Here is a 9,517-nt window from a genome sequence, read left to right as displayed (position 1 = left end):
TTGCTAGGTCAGACTTTCCAATTTTTATTCCTGTGACAGCCCTTTAGAAGCTCTTCTGCTGTCTGGAGAAAGCCAAATACTGGAAACCCTTTCCCCTCATATGAGTGGACTGCCAGTTGTAAATGGAGTGCTTGCCAGAAAAAGAGTATTGTGCAGAGTGTGCTGAGGTTCTCCAGCATTGCCACTGGTTGCAGGAGCATCATGCGGGCACGCTGGTGGCCTTCTTTCTTATATATTCTTTCTCATATATTCTTATATGGCCTTCTTTCCATATATTGTGGCTACCTTTCCTAGCATTATAGCTCTTAGGTGCTCTTGTTGGAGATTCAAGGGTCTTATACCATGGGTAAGAGTGTGGCCTCTAGGAAGGGTGGCAGCAGGGCCAGGCTGCTGCTATGAGCAAAGTAATTCTTCTGTTGGCAGACCATGCTCAGTGCACTAACAGAGTTTTTCTGAGATAAAGGCCACTGTGAGCAAGCTCCAAGCAAGATGATAACCCACCACGCCACATGGAGCTTGCTGGCTGTGAACTGTCCACTGTGCACTGCTGCTTGAGCACCTCACAGCAACTCCAGGAATTGCCTTGCAGCAGAGAAGCTGCCCTTCCTTTTTCTTTCTACTGTATGATATGTGCATGCTAGGTGTTTTGCAACACCTATAGTAATGCTTTATATTACCTGTGTACTTGGCTACAAAGATACAATTCTTCAAATGCAGAAACTTGTGTTTGGCCTGTCAAATTCCTAGAGATTAACTGGGCATATTAATGTTGGCCAGATCAGTAAATAGTTTTCCAGCTCTTTCAAATTCGTTTATGGTAATACATTACTTATCCTTGTTTTTCTTTCCTTTTTTTTTTTTTTTTGTCTTTTTTTTTTTTTTGTCTTTTTAGAAAAAAACAAAATAACACGACACAACAGAACATTTAGTACGACAGCCACATAAGTCATTAAATACTGAAGTCTTTAAATACTCTGTAAACACAAGTGCTGACAAGATCCTAGGTCATCAAGCATCTTTCTTTGTGAAAACCATGAAGAATGTGGACAACATGTACAGCAGACAGAGTCAATAGGACCTAATTATGTACATGAGGTTTTCTTAGAAGGGACTCATGGTTCCTAACTAGTTTTTTACCCTCCGAAATCAAACCTGTATGAAATAGCAAAACCAAAAAAGCCCCAAGCAGAACAGAAATGCAAATCTAGGACTGGGAGAACAGGAATAATAATGTCATGGAAAATGTTCTTATCAGCATTTAAACAAACTTAATGGCTTTGAAAGAAATCTATGACAAAGTCTGCAGAGTTTTTCAGCCCTGGCTTGATGGAACTGCTTGTGCATACAGCTCCCGAGGTCATGTTATGTTTGATTTACACTGTGTCACAGCGCTGCCAAAAGGAGCAATGTTCAGTACCTTGAAAACTAAGTCAAGACTGAGTGGCTTAGTTTCAAAGAAGCTGTCTGTTTATCGTTAGGTTGGAGCCCAGATCTCGTGACACTGCTGTGTGTTTGGTTTGGTGCTGCCGGCACGCGTGGTTTCACTCTTGCAGTGTTCTGGGCAGGCTTGCTGAGTGGGGCTACCAGGCCTGTAATTCCCCAAGCAGCGAGAGCTGCTTCTTATGAGGCAAGCAAGATTTCATTTTTGCTCAAAAAGCATTTTTTTGCACCTCCTTATCGTGGAGGAAAGAGCAAAGGTAAGGCCACAAAACCTAAATGCTCACTAATCAGAAATCAAAGAAGTAAATCTCCACAGCAATTACTTGAAGCTCAGTTTGTAATGTTTATGCAGTCTCATGCATTTTCAGAGCCCTAAGTCACGATTTTTTAAACAGATTTAAACATACAAGTAGCAGTAAGCAAAATACTAGTGTTTTTGATATTTATTGATATACAGTGTTATGTGATATTTATTGGTATGTAGTGTTTTAATATTTTGAGGAGCAGCTAGTCTTGGGTTTTGGTGTGTTGCCTCCTTATGCTGTTAAACCTGAAATTAATGAAACTAGATAAAACGTTTAATGGAGAGATTCCCTATCTCTGTTTTTTTCTGTGTCTCTCTCTACTCTTCGCCTCTGCTTGTGGGTCCAGAAGCTGACACCATCTCAGAAGAAGAGTGAATTTCTTCATCTTTATTATTATAAATGAGAGGGCATTGTCCCCTTTATCTCTTCTGTGAGAACATCATGTATCTGCACAGTGATTGCCTACAGTTTATTTTATTTTGTGTGCACAAATATCTTGCTCTTATAAATATTTCAAATTATATATTCAAAAACCTCTAAGCGCTTAAAATTTATTCATATTTTGTCTGTCAAAAATCACATTCTGATTAAAATTCAGTGTTAAAAACATACATTTGCTCTTTGTCAGTCAATGCAAAATAATATAATTGCCCTACGTGGGTGTCTTTTTTGAATAAGCTAACACGCTGCTTCCATGTTGCTAATTGTATGAATAACTTCTGTTTCCCATACGCCTAATATGACAGCAACTTCAATTAATCAAAATAATTAGCATCCTTTAGTACTAAATGCATACTTATAGAAAGAGGTGCAGTTTTGATAGGAATATAGTTCTCTCTTTTTTAAGGTGGCAACTATTTGCTGAAGCAAAGTTCATTTTTTTCAATAAAATGGCACAGACAATTTACAAAAGTCCTGCTCAGTGTGAATTATATATAGACACTATGAATTATATATATTAATTGTAAAAATACTAGCAAATTTTAGCCTGTCTTCAAAATGTAATATGTTAAATAATCAGAGGGACATAAATATGTGAATTTGATAATGACGTTTTTCATCCTGAGGATGTGTCTCCCATTTCTACAATCTCCAGGTACACTGCACACAAAAAAAAGAGGCAGCAACTGTGCTATTTGGCTTCATTAGCAATACATGGCAAAACCAATTACTGCAGGTGGAAATCTGTAATGGAAATCTATATCAACAGTTCTTCAGAGGAAGAATTTACATCAGAAAAAATGCCTGAAAATGAAAATAAAATAAAAGCGGGGATACCGTTTTTCCGTAATACTGAGGAAATAAGAGCCTTGTGTGCAAAGGGGTCTTTCCTGAAAATAAAGTTTGGGACTCTATAAGACAGGCCATTATATTGTGCAGGGGAGCATCTCCTGAGAAGCTTGCCTTTGTCATATACATTTTTGAGACAGGGAATTTAGAAGGGATGCTCTGCTGCACTGGCATCTCAATGACATGTCAGTATAATGTTCTTTTCTCCAGCCTTTTTCCATTTTTTAATCTTTTCATTTTTCTGATCCCTTCTTTGTTTGTAAAACTGATTTAGATGCATCTTGCAAATTAATTTATGTAGTGAGAGACAGAAGAAAGAGATCACTCTGTCTGCATATCATATTAAAAGAACTGAGTAAGATGCTTTTCTCTTCCAGAATAGAGCTTTGGGAGTCTGGTTGTTATCGGAGACAGTAAAATGAAAGTTGAGTGACCTCAGAGGTAAGAAGCACTGTTATGCATCTCCTGTTTTTTTTTTAATAAGACTTTTAATAGAAGGATCTAATATAGCACGTATATCAACCTTTTGGGCACAGAAAGGATGCCAAACTGTTTCTGAATACACAATGTAAGCATTTGTCCATCTGTTATTTTCAAGGGCACCTACCTTGGATTGCAGCAACAACTGCACCAGCACTAAACCAAGCATCTTTTTCAAATGGGAAAGAAGGGAATTAAGGAAAATGTTTCCATGAATTTAGAAATGTATTAATTGAAAGTCACTGGGGCCCTCTATTTGTTTCTGCAAAGGGAAAAGGCGGGGTTGTTACCAAACTGTGACTCTGAAGAAATGAGACATGGGCAGTCAGAATTGCATTCCCGTAAAGATCTCTGTGGTGGACATTTTCTTATTTTCCTGTCTCTTGCAGAGAGGACTCTGATGGCTGAAATGTGACTGTATTTTTAAATCTGCCCTCTCCTAGGGGAGGGCAGAATGTGCTGCAGATGTTAGAACTGCATTTCACTGCCACTAATACGAATGCAGCTGTTTTTGGAGACTGATGAAACATACCTTCTAAATCACCTTTGTGCTTGATACAGTGATCCTTACTCCTACAAAGTTCCCATGAACTTGGAGAAAACTTGGGTATAGGGCCCCAAACTGAATCATCCCTATGACTGTAAAAGAGAAATCTTGCAGGGAGTGGGTAATAGCCGAGCTTGGGAACAATTTCTTCAAAGGCTCTGTGCAAGTCTGTGTGCTAAAATCAAGACATTTTTAGGAAAAGATGTGGCACTCATGTGAAGATACTGGTGTTGAATTACAACTTACTTCTTCATGAAGTTGCCTTTGAAAATTTGACTCTTGAACTCCATTTCTACCTTGTGAATCAGCTAAGAGTCATATGCTCTGGACTGTTAGCTTTAAAAAACAAGCAGATTTTCATAACTATTCACAATAATCACATTCAAGAAGTATTATTACAAAATTAATTACATTGATTCTGTCAGATCTAGTTTGTTGTTGTTTCTTTTTTATTCTTTTTTCTTTTCTTTTTCTTTTAAGCCACTATATTAGCTAATGGAGTATTCACATTTCTTCCACACTTACGGTTCACTTAGTGATATGTTTGTGCTTCTCCATGGCTGACCAGTGGATTTCTGTTCAATTCTGCCAGGTTTTGGAGAATGCTACACTTTCATTGATTTTGTTGATTCTGTCCCAATCTGTGTCTGATTTGGCCCAATAATGATAATTTTATTTGTCACTTCCAGGAAAGATGGGACAGATAGATGAATGAATATCTTGCCTTATAAAGAAAAAAATCCTCGTTCTTGACACATGCTCTTTTTTGTTTAAAGTGAAGAGTTTAAATGATTTTTTCCTGAAGTCAGCTTCCACAGGCTGAGTGTGGGGCTCCTGGGCAGGCAGAAAAAGCAAGGTGTGGTGAGTTGAGAGGGAGCTCTTTGTCCACATTTTCTTCTTCCTAACACAGAGTGCAAGGAAGGACTCACTGAACAGATTAAGTCTGTGGTGGGCACAGCAGTTTGGCTGCTGCCTCCAAGCAGAGTCCCCTGTATAAGCTTGATGTTACTGGCACAATTTAATCACTAGACTGCCTTTTGAAAACCCTTTCACAGATAAGCTCTTTCAAAGTATTTTCACTACCTATTGACACAGCTGCCAGGAAATGACAGCTTACCATCACTGCTGCTAACTACAGTTTAGTATAGGGGATGTGACAAGTTATGAGTGGCATCGGTGAATGGCAGATTGTTTCCTTGCTGCTTATTCTGCTGCAAAGAACAAAAATCCTGAATGGCTCAGTCAGGAGGACTGCTTCATCAGTGTTTATCCTGATACAAGGAACAATCAGCAGTTGAAGTGGACAAGAGTTGTGCTTGAGGCAAACAGAAGGAGGTTCTTCAGACCAGATGTGGCTGAGAAGTGGAAAGTGGGATGCTTTGGCTGCCAAGGGCTTGTGTGGCAGGTGGGACAGGTTCACACAAGAAAAATTTGTTAAGGGTTGCTAAATATATAGAAACCACATTTGCCTCAGGAAGGCTCTGAACTGCAAATGCTGTTAAATGGGGGAGTTTTTTTGAGGGGGGATGTATCATATGAGTTTCCTCTGTTCTTTCAGCCGCTATCAGAGGGGGGGTCCTAAGCAAGGTTGATTTTTGGGGAACTGAGAATTTTCCTTTTGGTAACTTATGGATTTTGTTATGTCATTTGGCTTCTGTTCTCTGGAACAAAGTTGTTAACACTTGTTAAGAAGAGAAGAGAAGGGAAGAGAAGAGAAGAGAAGAGAAGAGAAGAGAAGAGAAGAGAAGAGAAGAGAAGAGAAGAGAAGAGAAGAGAAGAGAAGAGAAGAGAAGAGAAGAGAAGAGAAGAGAAGAGAAAGAAGAGAAGAGAAGAGAAGAGAAGAGAAGAGAAGAGAAGAGAAGAGAAGAGAAGAGAAGAGAAGAGAAGAGAAGAGAAGAGAAGAGAAGAGAAGAGAAGAGAAGAGAAGAGAAGAGAAGAGAAGAGAAGAGAAGAGAAGAGAAGAGAAGAGAAGAGAAGAGAAGAGAAGAGAAGAGAAGAGAAGAGAATAAAGGGGAGGAGAGGGAATAAGAGGGAAGGGAAGGAAAGGGAAGGGGAGAAGAGAAGAGGTTTTCTGAAAATGTCCACAGCAATGTAGAGATCTCTATATACATTCTTAACCATTAACCAATTCTTAACCAATTCTTAACCATTTCCCTCTGCCATTTAAATAGACACACTGAATGGTTGTGGAATCATGATAGCTTTTACTAATAAGGTTGTGATCTCTTTTTTTTTTTTTTTTTTTTTTTTTTTTAAATTATTAGTTCTTTTTTATTTATATCAGTGATAATAATTGATTTTTTAAATTTATTTATTTATTTATTTATTTTTAATTTGAAAGTATTGACACACTGAGCTTTGTCCACTGACATGTAAAAGCAAACCCCAAGCTGACCCAAGAAAGCTTTTGTTCGTGGTAGGCTTGGGCTAATGATTTTTTAAAACAGAATCATCCCTGTAGGTTTACTGGGAAAATGGGCTGTAACTGGCTGACCTTCCGTGACTAAATGATCACAGTCGCCATCTATGCAGCATCACGATATTTGAACAAGGCAGTGAAAACTATTAACCAAGGTTGCTAGCTATAAAACAGCAGCGCTGTAGGAAGACTATAAAACTGTCCAGGAAGAAACATAATACTCAGTAACATGAAAGCACTGGAATTTCATTCAACCTGAAAACACTGGAAGTGAGAATCCACCAGAACTTTTCCATTATTTAACTCTGATAAATGTTTTGTAGTGCAGTGCTTGAAGTGGGAAAGTTTTGTCTAAATTAAATTCCCATTGTAAATTTGTTTTGGAAAAAAAAAATCAGGATGGTAACTAATGGTGATTTATTTATTTATTTATTTATTTTTTCCAGGACACTTGTGGTTTTTAGAGCGTCTATATCTAAAAGATATTATTCAGAAGAGAATACCTAGAAGATGGTATTGGCACTATCATTTTTCTCTACTTGTGTGAGCTGAGATACATGTGGAAGCATGTGCTTTGTTAGAAAAAAATCATGGATGAATAATGATTTTATATGGATTATTAGATAAAAATAATTCAGCAAAATATACATTCTTGTATAAATAATGGGTGTTTCCTAACACCCAGAAGTAACTAAAGCTTGACAGACAGAAATAGATTGTTTGGGTGCCAACACTCAGACTAACAAAAGTGTTCAAAAAGATAAAATCACCAAAAGTTCAGATCCGGATAATCTGTGTTAACTAACCTGCTCTTCCAACTGCATAAATTTTAGGTTGATTTATGGAAAGAAGAACACAGTCCTTTCCCACAGAAGTTCATATCCATACTCCTCCCAGTCTTCCTCAGAGGCGATGGAGTACACAGGGTGAGTGATGGCAGGTGCCAGGAGCTCACTGATGGAAGGAAAGCACCATTCTTTAATGCAAAGCATTCACTTGATAAACTTGCTTATGTGACTGTATTTTGCTTTTCAGAAAGCATTCTGATTTTCAGAAATAATGTGAAATAGCTTGTTCAAAGCACGGGTGAAGTTGAAACTAAAGTGTGTCTTCTCTATCTTCTCTATTGAAAGAGGAGACTCCTACAATGCAGCTGCCAAGAGACAAAGTTTGCCTGAGGGCCCTTCTTTTAAGAGGTTCAGGAAGGGCTGGCTCCTAGCAGTTCTGGACAGTACATACAGAAACGTATCACACTGCCTTTCTCCTAAGTCTCCTGGTAATGCTGTTAGCTCTGGCTTTGGGTGGGTATGCTGGAAGTGCCTTGCCCTATTGGACTCAATGCGCACTCCTTAATTTGTGCACATAGGTCCCTCATGTTCTGTTTGGTAGACTGAACTTGTAAGACAAGTGGAAGTGCTTAGAAGGATGATGCAGTGTCCTTCTGTTCTCTTTGAACCACAGGTTTCTGATTCAGACTCATATCTTCTCCTTGTGGCCAGTAGTGCAGTGTGAAGGCATCTTCAGGGGATTTCTGCCTCCAAGCCACCTCTTCTCATATGTGAGGAGATGGCTTGGCTGCTGCGCTCACCACAACTGCTTCCCCTCAGGTAAAATTAAGTATTAAAACCATGCTCATAGCTTATTCCACAGTGGCAAGTTTATGGTCAATGTGGGTTGATGAGATCTTTTGTTTTCATATTAGAAAACCATACAGGATCTGAAGTAGCATGTCTTTCAGCCCTGCTTTTCATAGGACCTTTTCTTCCTTCTTAACTTTGCCATAAAAATGCACTTTGGGCTGATGCTTGGCACTTGAAAGCGCAGCCTGAGAATTTGTATTTCTATGTGATTTTCAGAAAATTGGCCATCAAAAGCATGTGCCTTTGGGAGATTCTTGCTGAAGCAAAATCTATGCCTGTGTGCCTGGGGCTCCTGGTGGTGAAGGAGTGGTATGGCTGTGCACATGTGTCCATTAGCTCTGCCTTATTAAATTTTGAACCGATTGTTCAATTTCATTTTATCAGGAGGAACAGGCAAAGACCTTGAAGATGCTGAGTTTCTGCAGATGCGATGGAAATAGATGGTCAGCCAGGGGAGGGAGAACTTAAAAATGCCCACCCTGCTCTAAGGTGTGCTCACTGCTGGGTAGACACGAGGGAGCTCATGAAGAGACCCCAGGGCGTAAATCTGCAGGAGACTCGACATTATTGACTCTGTTGTGTATGGAGCTGCTTGTTCTTAATGTGCTTGTTGGGAAATACAAAAGAAAATTGTGATGTCTTTCTTTTTCTGCTCTGAACAGGCTAAAAGATAAAACAACAATGTTTGCTATCTGATTCTCTTGTAATAAAGACAGTTATTGTTCATAAGAAATTTGTGATGCTTGTGGCATTGATATGGCACTCCTAAGAGTTTTTTTTTTTTTTTTTTTTCCTATGTCCTTAAACACATTTATCACAGCAGTCATGTTTGTCTAGCAAGAGTATTTGTGGTTGTAACCATTGGGTTTTGGCTGTCTGGTCATTTGGAAATCGTGAGCAAGAGTACCTGAGCAAGGCTTGGAAATATTTTAGTGCTCTGTGCGGAAGAAAGGTCTGGGTTAGAAGGAACTTTGAATTCTTTGGGAGGAACAATGTACATTATAAATAAAAAAGCTTCTTTGTGGACATTGCAAACTCATCTTCTCTGTGCTCTTGGCATGAATTGGGAAAGGCAAATTCGTAGCTCTACCAACCCGGTGGGTCTTCAGAGTCAGTGGGGCGTTTCTGTAGGAAGACCAGATGATCTTGAAAGTCTCTTCCAACCTCAATGATTCTCAGATTCCAAGAGGAGCTCCGAGAGGAACCGGCGGACACCTGCGTGAAGTTGCCCCCCGAGGGCAGTGGGGTCTCGGCCCACCCGGGGGTCCCAGGGGCGGCCGTCGCTGAGCCCGGCGCTCGGGGCACGCGTTGGGGGGGGGATCCCTCGGGGTCCCCGCACCCTTGTGGGGAACCGAAACCGGGGTTTGGGAACCTCGGGGGGGACGCGGGGCCGGCC

Source organism: Aythya fuligula, chromosome 1, assembly GCF_009819795.1.
Source record: "Aythya fuligula isolate bAytFul2 chromosome 1, bAytFul2.pri, whole genome shotgun sequence".
Taxonomy (NCBI): Eukaryota; Metazoa; Chordata; class Aves; order Anseriformes; family Anatidae; genus Aythya; species Aythya fuligula.
Note: the sequence above shows the minus strand (reverse complement) of the source record.